Source organism: Triticum urartu, chromosome 1, assembly GCF_003073215.2.
Source record: "Triticum urartu cultivar G1812 chromosome 1, Tu2.1, whole genome shotgun sequence".
NCBI classification, from domain to species: domain Eukaryota; kingdom Viridiplantae; phylum Streptophyta; class Magnoliopsida; order Poales; family Poaceae; genus Triticum; species Triticum urartu.
In genome coordinates, this window is record NC_053022.1 from 196,048,655 (window position 1) to 196,061,866 (window position 13,212).

The 13,212-nt window shown below is 42.3% G+C and overlaps 1 long non-coding RNA gene across 1 annotated transcript; it reads right to left on the reverse strand.

The window, feature by feature from the left end:
• Window positions 1-1,039: 1,039 nt before the first annotated feature.
• LOC125523189 lies at window positions 1,040-2,065 on the reverse strand. The gene is made up of 3 exons (XR_007290143.1): window positions 1,832-2,065; window positions 1,652-1,722; window positions 1,040-1,418 (listed from the first exon to the last, which is right to left on the reverse strand). It is a non-coding gene; the product is annotated as an uncharacterized LOC125523189 (long non-coding RNA).
• Window positions 2,066-13,212: the final 11,147 nt, after the last annotated feature.

Consider the following 13,212-nt stretch of genomic DNA (forward strand, 5'->3'; position numbering starts at 1 on the left):
AGCGGTATTGCTCCGCCGGAGGGCTAAAGTGCTCCTGCCCAAGTTCCGCCTCGAGATGGTGGCGCTTTATTCCGAAAGTCCTCCCCTGATTTTTTTTCTAGGTCAAAATGACTTATATACTAGAAGAGGGGCACCAGAGGTGGGCCGAGGAGGGCACAACCCACCAGGGCGCGCCTGGGGGCCCTGGCCCGCCCAGGTGTGTTGTGCCCAACTGGTGGGGCCCCTCTAGTAGTTATTTGCTCCAATAATTCTTATATATTCCATAAAAATCTCTGTGAAGTTTCAGCTCATTTGGAGTTGTGCAGAATAGGTTGCCTGACGTAGCTTTTTCAGGTCCAGAATTCCAACTGCCGGTATTCTCCCTCTTTGTGTGAACCTTGCATATTATGACAGAAAAGGCATTATAATTACTCCAAAAAGCATTATTATGCATAAAAATATTATAAATAATAGTAGGTAAACATAATGTAAAATGGACGTATCAGTAGTCCACGTCCCAAGGCCGCCACCATGACATCTCGAAACGAACCCTTCACCGTCGCTATAACACGTGGACACCTCCCCAACCCGCAAGACCCAACCCCCGACATGGGAAGAGCTGACCGAGCGTCCAAAGCATGTGCGAGGAGCAACTAACCCTGAGCTGGATGACCAACATCCGTCACTTGTACCGACGCTTAGGCCACTCCTTCGGCCACCTGCCAGCTTGCGCGACCATGGTGGTCACGCACCTCTGTGATTAAGCTAAATCATTTTGCTAAATAGTGCTTGATCTCCTTTTGACCCAAATCTCATTTCAAATTCCACATGAATTCAGATTCTAATTATAAGTGAAATAAATACATTCACAAACATGAAAACTAAAATGTTCTTGATGGTGCAAATAATCCGTAGTTAATTATGGTGATGAAACCAACATTTTATAAAGTGTTTAAGTGCCCTAAAACAGGGGGCCAAAACAATAATTTGAATGCTTTTTAATTAAAAAAATTACAAGCTATTTTATTTAAGTGCCAAACTTTTTGTGGTGGTGGCCTAATTTAAAATACTAATTTAGGTGCAAGTCTTATATTTTACTAGGAAATATGCCCGTGCGTTGCAACGGGAAAAAACTTATGAAATGCCAATTCATCCACCACCTATCTTACATATACGATCACTTACATGAAAACAAACCCCGTCCACTATGAACACCACCACATGCATGTCCTTTGACACAATGTAGAGGATGTGATGCAACCTCCATTCTATGCCCACGACCCACGGCATCATTCAATAGCAATGCACAACGCTGCTTTACAGAGATTCAAGGAAACATGGGGGATTTCTTCTTGTCCAAATCGGGATTCAAGATGACAAATAAGCCTTCCATGGAACCAGGATAGTAGTACCTCTCAGTTTATCTCTTTAGCAGAAGCCTACAAAGCAGATTTAATAATTGATTTTAGATTCAACTAATTTCTACTGGGTAACTGGAATTTTTTATGCCAATAAGTAACAAATCATTAACTACATCTAAAATTCATAGCCACACTGAAGTTACACTAATTCCAAATTTTATTCGGCAATCCCGAGTAATCATCATCCAAACACGCATATTATGTTTTGAAAATTGGCATTTCCATTCCTGTGTGGCACAAATTTCACATACCATGTTTACATACAGATCCTTGCAGCCACCAGTTGCTTGCATGACGCAAGCTTCTCTGCTGCTTCAGCAACCTGGAAATTCCCAACAAAGACATGGACACAAATGAGGCAGTCAGGCAACAAATTTTAGAACATATTTAGCCAATAGTTGGATTTGATTTGGAGGAACAGTTCTACTCACCAATGTAGAGCCTTACAATGTTGTTATTCACGGTGGCAAAAATGGATGGCTTTCTCTGTTGCCAGCATCGCCTTTTGCAGCGATGGCAACTCCATGATCGAGTCGGCCTTCCTCGGAAACTCTCATGACCACCGCTCATCCACAGAGTTCGTCGACATCTCCTCAACGTCACCTCAAACTGGGTGAACATAGCTCCCGTGATGTTGTTGCCATCGCTAGCCACTGCGCCGCCCATCTCGCACTCCCTGACAACGACTTCTATAGTATGAATATTGGAATGATATATCTGTAACCGACAAACGGAAACACCAATGACAAAATAACGCTTGACATTCTTACTACATCAGAAAAGTTGAATATTGTCAGTTATATGATTCTAACTATGTACCAGGACATTTGCATGTCAGCTTAATTACATAAGAGAGGACCTTCAGAACAGTTGAAGAAACTACATGCTCGGAAAAAAGAAAAAAATATGACTAAATTTCATCAGCTTGGTTCATGTTGTTTTGAACTCTGCCAAGAGAGTAAGATGTCTGTATCCACTGTCAGTAGTTGCACTGTGGCAACTAATTAGTGGTAAGACAGTTAGTTGGATATTCAGATATGCGAGCAGAGTTCCTCCTACAGCTTTATAAATGATTTATGCAGAGAAGAACAGCATGGTACTAAGGCAGTAATAAGTACTACTGAAATCTTCTCTGCATATCATCTGTAGTATTTGCAGGTTGCGGAAGATTCCCATGAAAGGCCAAGTAGACATAGACAATACTAACGGAAATAGCTTCAGTTTGGTACCACTTCTGTTTTAAAATCACTTCTAATTTCTAAAGGGTCGTGCAAGCCTCTAGTAAATAACTACTGCGAACCCCAAAAGATATCTTGGGTTTTAACCAACCGATTGAAAGACCAAGGGAGCCAGATTAGAGATGCTTCAGTTCTGTTCCACTCTATGTTTCCTGCATACAATCCATATGCAGCTGTACTACCCTGTATTTTTCAGAAACAACACGCATTAAAACAGAGGAAGCATTAGGTGACTGGCTAAATACCTCCAGCAACAGAGGCAAGTATGCGAAAGCATAGGCATCCATGGCTCTGCTCGGCTGTAGCATTAAAGGTTTTTTCTTTTGGCATGATACTAGAAAAGGTTGATTCCAGTTCTGCAACTTGCAACTTCACGCGGTCAGAAAAGACACAACATGAAAAACTAATATGACATGTAGCAGCTTCGGCAAGCATGGTCAGATAGCAGGGCCCTGCAAGTTGCCGCTATTGGTAGCTTCGATATAACTGCAGCTGTGGCAAACGATAGTTTTTGAATACAGGCAAGTCAAACATGTCAAAACTTAATTTAAATCCATGTATATTATTTCACTTGAAACTAAAGTGTAGCATATCAAATATTTTCAATCACCGAAACCTATGTACCTAAATATGAATCTTTCAGACTTGAATTAAACAGGAACTTGTTCATGAACTTATTTGTTCATGGAGTTGAATCAAACAGGGAGCATATATGAAATTAAACTGAAGTGTGGTATCTCAAATATTTTCAATCACCAAAACCTATCCACCCAAATATTTTCAAATAGAACAATATGTTAGTAGTATCTGATTAGAAAGTTTTGGGGCCTATTTCAAAAGTTATGTCATATTTGAACCAAATGCTAGAACTTTGTCTCTTCACAAGCTCATGTTCTGTAACTAATATGCAGCCAAAGAAATCATCTACCTCACTAATTAAAAACTCTAATTAGACAAGAGAATAAGAACAAGTGCTTCTACCACAATCGTGCGGTATGCATTCATAAACCTGCAAATGTATGTTAGAATTTAGGAGCAGTCAACAGGCAATGCATATATATATACATATATATGTATATATATACTAGCAAAAGAGCCCGTGCGTTGCAACGGGAGAGAAAACATAACACACGTTCTTAACTCAACAACCATCACTCAAGACTACAATAGGTCCATCTCCTTTATTTTTGCGAGGCATCATATTTGTGTTGCCGCTTATCCTCCTTCTCACCCTCGCCGGCGATGGCCTCGGTGTTCACACAAAACAACAAAAAACGTGTGTTGAATATGAATAATCCTAAGACGTCTCTCTCTCCCTCTCTCCTCCCTCTCCCTCTCCCTCTCTCTTTCTCTCTCTCTCTCTCACTCACTCTCACGATGAGAAATCTGTTGTTTTCCCCTACAACATTTTTCAAAGGTATGCATGTGTAGTTATCGATGTTTTCTTTTCCCTATATGGTTATAGTGGGGTGTTTATTTGCAATCTAAATCGCCGCCGGTATGAAAAAAATGGATCTTGCGCTATAAATTATAATTTTTCTTCCATAAAAATATTTTAAAAATATTTAACAGGTAAAATTAACATCATATTTAGATTCCACACATTTTTCTAATAAAATTTCCTATATAATATGTTAAAATCAAAGTTACTGTTTACAAGATACATATAATTTAGAAAATCATTTGGTTTGACTCAAATATATTCCAAAATAATATTTAAAAATACTTAACAGGTAAAAATAATCTCATATTCATATCCTACATATTTTTCTAATCAAACTTCATATATAACATGTTCAAATCTGAGTTACGATTTAAAAGATATGGATGATTTTAAAAAGTATTTATTTGACTTAAATATGATCCGCGGATGAATTACCTAAAACATCAGGGGGTTTTTGAAAAATGTAAAATAACGGTTCGGGTGTGACTTAAACCCGGACGGCGGGTTGATTTCAAGAAAAGACAAGGACTTTTGTGTAAAATACGAAAATAACGATTCATTTTAACTTAAAACAGGACTGCGGGTTGAATTCTTTAAAATAAAGGGACTTTTCTGAAAAATGCCATGACGGACGAAAGAAACCTAATTTGCTTTATTATTAGGTAAAGATGTATATATATGGAGCTTATTCTGGAAAACACATACTTACTTTTAGGCATAAAAACAAACACCTGTTGGGCAGCCCTGATCTAGATGGATGATGGAGGATGTAGGCGGAGATACTAGCTGGCGAGCGAACAGAGGTGCGGCCTCCATGGCTGCTGCCCCATGGTGTCTAGACGGTTGACCACGGGGTTGCAGTAGATGGCGCTGGTGCCGTGCAGCCACGGTGTTGCATAGGCGAGGTGGGGGAGACATGGGAGGAGGCGCAAGGGACTACGGTCGGTAGTTGCGCAAGAGTCCGGCCATGGTCACCACCACCAGCAACGAGACGGTTGCGGGGATGATAAGGAGGCTGGCGGGGTGGTGAGAAGGAGGCGGACAGGGAGTGAGGCAGGAGGCGGAAAGGGAGAAAGAGAGGAGGTGGGGTCGTGGGAAGAAGGAGGCGGCAGGCGGCAAAGGCGGAGGACACGGAGGCGTGGATTGAGGAGGAGTTGGGGACGGCTACTGAGCGAGCAGGAGCGCCAGCGATGGGAAGGGATGTATCGATGTTGGAGATGGAGGCCGGCAAGCGGTGCAGGAGCATAGTGCTTTCCATGGGCGCCGGTGGTCGGTGGTGTAGAGGAGAGGGAAGGCGCTGGAGAAGGTGCTTGAGGCCGGTGAGGGAGGAGGTGGCCTTGGGGGAGGCGACGGTGGTGGTCAGCGAGAGGAGCGCCGTATGCGACCTGCGGGATCGAGGGAGATGGGGATCAACTTGCTAGGTCTTCTTTTACTTAAGGGTGTCAGTGGGTAAATATTAGTACCACCTCGCGTATATGTTTTAAATTTAAACTGAAAGCATAAATTTACTTGAAGAAGTGTATTATGACGGTGAACCCACGGAGTCAATCAGTGCTTTATTATTAGGGAAAGATAAAACTAAAACACTTTTGTTAAAAAATGAAACAGAAAGAAACAAAAAGAAAAACAGAAAATGGAAAAGGGGAAAAAAAGAGCTAGGCTAGACTAGGCCTTACGCCAAAGTGGCAGGCCCAGCCTAGCTCCCCCATTATCATCTTCCTCTCCCGCCTCCATTGTTCGTGCGACCGCACTCGACGGTCTCTGCCCGGCCGCCTTGCCACCCCTGCCGGAGGAGATAAGGCCGTCACCCCCTCTCCTTGGTCCTCCCTCCCACTCGCTCGCTCTCCTCTCTCCTTCTCCCTCTCGCTCCACTCCCCTCCTCCAAATCCACCACGCCCACCACCATGCCACGCCATGGCTGTTGTCGAGCTCGCGGCCACCGTCGCCCCCATGCCAAGCTAGGGAGTCCCACGAATCCGCTATCATCCCGGGGAAAAAGCCGAAGCACCAGCCTTCCTCCTCTGCACCGTCGTCGCCATCGCTAGAATCTGCCATCCTCGAGCCTCCGCCGAGCCCGCTATGCACCCCTACAGGCTCAACGTGAGCCCCTCGCCCTTTCCCCTCTCTCTTCGAGCTCCGGTATCCACTCTAGCTTACCTCGCCGCCATGCCGTGGACTCGCCGACGCAGCCACAGCCGCCGTGGGGCTCGCCCGACCCCATCACCGTGCTCATGGTGCTCCCGGGATCACAATGCACACACGCACGCCCCCCTTGTGCCCCTAGCGCCGCCGTCTGACCCCGAACACCACCGCCGCTTCACGTCGTCGTCGTCGTCGCTCCGGGCACCCCCGACCAAACCAACGCCATAGGGCGACATGCGGCGCAACGCCCATTCGAAAGCACCTGGCCGCGCGGCAAATGGGGTTTTGTGCGCATTTTTCGACCAGCTCTGGCATGTCTCCACCACGGGAACGGTCGCCAGAGCCCTCTCCGGTACCACACCGACGTGGCGCTGTTGGGGCCACCCCCAGGGTCACTAACTGGTGGGCCCTAGTAGCCCAGCTGACCTCGTTGACTGGGCTGACCAGTCAACAAGTGCTTACTTGGCAGCCCAGTCGCTGACTGGTGGACCCCCCCTTTTGTTTAACTAAATTTAATTAGACTAATTAGTCACTCACTAGTGGGCCCTACTAATTAATTAACTAGGATAGTTAAAAATAAACCCCTGTTAGTCTTTCTGTCAATGACAGGTGGGACCAAGTGGTCAGGTTTGACCTGGACCGGCTGGGTTGACCGCTGACGTTGTGCTGATGCAATAAATGTATTTTTGAATTAATAATAATTTCATAATATTGTTAAAACTTTGAGAAATCATAAAAAATAATCTATAAGTGAGATGAAAATAATTTATATATGAAAGTTGCTCAGAAAATTAGAAAGAATCGAAATATGTTATCCGTTCATCTGTCACATGCCTCTAACATGATGAACATGGATCCTTGCCCTTCGATTCATCTTTCCAAAAATTGCCAAACTCTGGGAAAACTTCTTCTGTATCGTGTAGCACTGCAATTGGCCACCCCTAGCACTGCATATTGTCATGTCATGCATCTTGATGCATATGTTTGCTTTATATAAATTGTTTCTTTCCCCTCTTCTCTCTGGTAGACATCGAGACTGACGCTGCTGCCGAGTATGACTACGCCCCTGATGTTCAGCCCCTTGCAGCAGAGCTTCGAGGAAAGCAAAAACCACTTGATCATTCCTATATCGCCCAGTTCCTTCTCTCTCATGCTTGCATTAGAATTTGTTACTATATTTTATTGATCTTATTATGATGCATATCCTGATTTTGTAACCTGCCATTGTTACTTGCGTACTTATCCTATATGCTTAGTATAGGTTGGTTAGTGATCCACCAGTGACCCCTCACCTTATCCCTATTGGCCCCGCTTTGTGATCGATGACTCGATCAACGTGATCGATGTCCAGGACCCGACACATCACATCACTCCCCCTTAGTTGGATGACTCTGCAGAGTTACTATTGAGTGCCGAGGGTGATACCTCGCATAACACTTTTGATGAGATCTCTGTAGTGTAGCTAATTGGTCCTGGTCTACGGAGGATGATTCCTCCTTCACCACTCCCGTTAATGACTTTGTCGTGCTACACCTCAAGTGTGAACCCTTGAGGGTGATTCCTCCAAGTTCACCTTGACGGTTACATCAACTGGAATCGATCGAGGGTGATTCCTTGGATTCCCCCTTGGTGTTATGGACACGCGATTGCTTTGACTTTACCCTAGAACCATGATGGAGTTGGGTCGGCCCCGAGGGGTACCCGCGAGAGAATGTGAAGTTGGGTTGACCTTGAGGGTACCTGTGAGTGATATGGAATCGGGTTGACCTGGAGGGTACCCGCGAGATAACTGATTGCTTGTATCTGCATTGGTAATTCCCTGAAGAGGAGAGGATGATGCAGCACAAAAAGGTAAGTATTACCCTCAGTTATGAAACCAAGGTTATCAATCCAGTAGGAGAACCAAGCAACACTATGTAAACAGCACACGCACACAAACAACAAAGAACTGCAACCCAACGTGTAAGAGAGGCTGTCAATCCCTTCTCGGTATTGAGATAGATTAAATTGTATAAGTTTTGATAAATATATCTAACTAAAACACAGAATAAAATAAATAAATAAAATGTGCAGCAACGTATTTTTAGATTTAATTTGATAGGAAATAGACCCGGGGGCCGTAGTTTTCACTAGAGGCTTATGTCAAGAAAATAACATAAGGTGGGTAAACAATTACTTTTGGGAAATTGATAGAAAAGTGAATAATCATGACGATATCTGAGGCAGTGATCATGTATATAGGCATCACGTCCAAGATTAGTAGACCGAAACGACTCTGCATCTACTACTATTACTCCACTCATCGACCGCTATCTAGCATGCATCTAGTGTATTAAGTTCATGGAAAACAGAGTAATGCAATAAGAACGATGACATGATGTAGACAAGATCTATTCATGTAGGAATAGACCCCATCTTGTTACCCTTAATAGCAGCGGCACATGTGTGTCATGTCTCTTTCTGTCACTGAGATTAAGCACCGCAAGATCGAACCCATCACATAGCAGCTCTTCCCATGGTAAGAAAAGATCAATCTAGTTTGCCAAACCAAACTAAAATTTCAGAGAAGAAATATGAGGCTATAACAATCATGCATATAAGAGTTTAACAAAGACTCAAATAATATTCAAGGATAGAACTGATCATAAACCCACAATTCATCGGATCCCAACAAACACACCGTAAAAGGTCATTACATCAAATATATCTCTAAGAACATCGATGAGAGCATTGTATTGAAGATCAAAAGGAGAGAAGAAGCCATCTAGCTACTAGCTACAGACCCGTAGGTCTGTGGTAAACTACTCACGCATCATCGGAGGGGAAACAAGGATGATGAAGAACCCCTCTGTGATCGCTGCCCCCTCCGGTAGAGTGTTGAAAAAGGCCTCTAGATTGGATATCGTGGTTCTGGAACTTGCGGCGGCTGGAAAAGTGTTTCGTTGACTCCCCTAGGGTTTTTGGGATTTTAGAGTATTTATAGAGGTGGAGGTCGGTGGAGACGCTTCTTGTGGGCCCCACTACCTACCAGGGCGCGCCTGGGCTCCGTGGCGCGCCCTGGTGCCTAGTGGGCCCCCACGGGCCTCCTCGCATGTGCTCCTTTGGCTCCCTGGGTGTCTTCTGTCCAGAAAAAATCTTCAAAAACTTTAGTTGCATTTGGACTCCGTTTGTATTGATATTCTGCAAAGTACAAACAAACAAAAAACAACAACTAGCACTGGGCACTATGTCAATAGGTTAGTCCCAAAAATTGATATAAAGTAGCTAGTAAATGAATATAAAACATCCAAGATTGGTAACATAACAACATGAAACAATAAAAAATTATAGATACGTTGGAGACATATCAGCACCCCCAAGCTTAATTCCCGCTCGTCCTCGAGTAGGTAAATGATAAAAACAGAATTTTTGATGTGGAATGCTGCCTAACATGTTCATCATATATTCTTTTCTTTTGTACCATGGACATTTGGGCCGAGAAATTCCCAATATCTTCCATGCTAGATAAATCATAGGCGGTTCCCAAACATAAAATAATGTTTATTTACTTTCCACCATTCTTTCACAATCCATGGCTAGCCGTATCCATGGGTGCCTTCCATACCAACACTTTCCAAGGAGATTATTATTGGCAACATAAATAAAAAAACATTTCGAGACTGGACATCCCTATTACCTGCAACACTCTCGTGCAATGATAAGTGAATAAACACTCATCTTGAGAATAACACATCTAGCATAGAAAATATTGGCCACCCCCTGCCGCTTCATGAGCGGTACAAACACACAAAAAGGAAATTGATTTTGAAAATTAGAGTTGGCACATACAAATTTACTTGGAACGACATGTAAATACCGCATATAGGTAGGTTGGTGGACTCATTTGGCACAACGTGGTTTAAGGAGTCTGGATGCACAAGCAGTATTCCCGCCTAGTACAAGGAAAGGCTAGAAAATAGATTGAGAAGCAACCAACCAAAAAACAGAGACTCTCATAAACGAGCATTGGACATAACTAACACTGAATAATGCACCACAAGTAGGATGTAATTTCATTGCATAACTATTAACATTCGTGCTTGCATAGGGAATCACAAACCTTAACACCAATATTCTTACTAAAGCATAACTACACACTAACATGAGTCACATATTACTATCTTCACATCACAAAACTATTACAAGGAATCAAGTTTATAATCATCTTCATGGAAGTCCTTATTATATCCGCCTTGAATATCCATCTCTTTGGGACTAATTTCATATATTACCATTGCTACTAACAAGCTCTCAAACAAGTTTAAATGAAGCACAAGAGTATAAATATTTCTTCAAAATCTTCATCCCTCAAAATAATCTAAGTGAAGCATGAGAGGATATTTCTTCAAAAATTAAATAACCACCAGGCTCAAAAAGATATAAGTGAAGTACTAGAGTAATTCCATAGCTCAAAAAAAATTAAGTGAAGCACACAGAGCAATTCTAACAAATCATAGCATCATTATGGCTTTCTGAAATAGGTGTGTTCAGCAAGGATGATTGTGGCAAACTAAAAATCAAAAAAATCAATGAATCATATAATACAAGACACTCCAAGCAAAACACATGATATGTGACGAATAAATATATAGCTCGAAGTAAAATTACTGATGGTCGTTAGAAGAAAGAGGAGATGCCTTCCGGGGCATCCCCAAGCTTAGTTGCTTGGTACTCCTTGAATATTACCTTGGGTTGCCATGGGCATCCCCAATCTTAGGCTATTTTCACTCTGTATTCCTTCATCCATCATGATCTCACCCAAAACTTAAAAACTTCAATCACATAAAACTTAACAAAACCTTCGTGAGATCCGTTAGTATAATAAAGCAAATCACCACTTTAAGTATTATTGCAAACCAAATTATATTTTGTCATTGCATTATAACTACTGGATTCTAACTTTACATAGCTTATACCCCCTGATACAATCCATAGATTCATCAAAATAAGCACACAATGCAACGAAAATATAATCTGTCAAAAACAGAACAGTTTGTAGTACTCTGGACTTTGACCATACTTCTATAACTCCAATAAATCTGAAAAATTAGGACAACGTAGACAATTTGTATATCAATCATATGTAAAATCTATCAGGATTTTATCACACTCCAGCGAATTTTAAAAATTCTTCTACTGGATGCAAAAGTTTCTATTTTCCAACAGGATCAAATCAACTATCACCCAACATGTTCCTAAAGGCTTTACTTGGCACAAACACTAACTAAAACATAAAAAAGCACAATCATAACAGTAGCATAATTGTGTAGTTATTAACAAAAATGCATAGGTGAACATGGCGCCACGCGAGGTCTTTATCTCACCATCCATTTCTCTCAGATTTGTATCGTATTCATACCATAAGCAGTGCATATCACGCATATTGAATATTCCTCCTTGCAGTATTGGATCTGTATTCCATAAAACAATCAATGCATAAGGGGCCACATGCTTGACAAACGTGACACAACTCATTTACTAGGCAGAGGTTGGGAACGTTAACTGCATTTGATGCCTCCACCACCATCTCTCTCCATCCAGCGTTGTTGAAGTTGGAAAGTGAGGTATTTTAGTGTCATCACATGTTTTGGACTATTGATTTACAACTGAAACCTTTACATGTATTAGTTTCTCTGCTATGCATTCATCTCCTCGCATTCATCCTTTTCCTCGACTTTGTTCAACTGCTAGTCTTCCCTGCAATGCTTTCTATAATGTGCTCCTACATGTTCTAGTCCAGTTCATTAGCTCCTCCAACATGTATTCATTTAGACCAGGAAGCTCCCCTTTCGCTCATTTGATGGCCATCATTAGAAGGTGAGTTGGAGGAGCTGGCGAACTAATCCTTCCAATGATCTAATCCATCATTGTCACATTAGGTCCTCTCATCGACTCTGGGTGTGCTACCTGTTCAGAATCAGCTGGTGGACATTGCAAGCTCGTCTTTTGCGGGTGGCATTACAAGCTCCTGTACTAGGATACCAACAAGCCTAGGAAAGCAATAACAAAAACTCCCTGGGCACATATTTTGAGCGTCGGAAAGGTTTTGCTACAGTAGCAAAATTAATGGACAGCTAACCTTCTGCTGTCGCTGTAGTTTGATGCCATGGTCATCTTGTTTTGTCTTCTCCCAGCAGGCAGGTTGAAGAAGGTTGTACTAGGGGTATTAGTGTTGCTTGCACTAATTAATCCATCATGTCTAATTTCAGAGACAAAGAGTTGCTTCGCATAATGTTCCCGCCATTTTTGTTATTACAACAACGCATGTAGTTTACATTTATGTTTGGGGAGATATCCCATCATCCATGAGGTAATACCTGATGAACTGATAGAGCAGTACACCTCAATTATAGACATGCAAAATGAACTTGGCAAAACAAAACAGCACAGAAACGGCAGGCCCACACTTGCTAAGTGCCATTAAAGGCGTACTTGTTCAACATAGAAACGTTTAAACGCAGCCGACCAGCGTTATTAAATGGTCTGACATTAACACAACAGAACAGCTAGAACCGTATTTTGCATGTTTATAAACGTGTATCCAACTCCATTTAAGATGGTTAGTCACCAACCTCTGTACGTCATATTTGTCGAATTAACCAGGCGTATCGTTCAAGTATTCATTCAATCACTATATTAATTTCTAATCTCATAGCATGAATGGGCTGCCCACATAACGTCCTCGCTTGCCATCATGTCCCAAAAATCTGCGTTGAGTTATCAAAGGACAGAAAGAAAAACAAAAAAAGAGGTAATATCATCGGGAGTCGTAGAACTTACGCTACATGTTCAGTTTGGTGCTAGAACTTTGAAAATACGGTTTTGTGGTCATCTAATTTGACTCAAGCGTCCAAATACGGTCACAATACACATATGCGGTAGTATCCATGTGCATGGCCCCACTTGTTAGTGAGTGAAGGCGCTGGTGTGATGTATTTTTAGAAAGAAC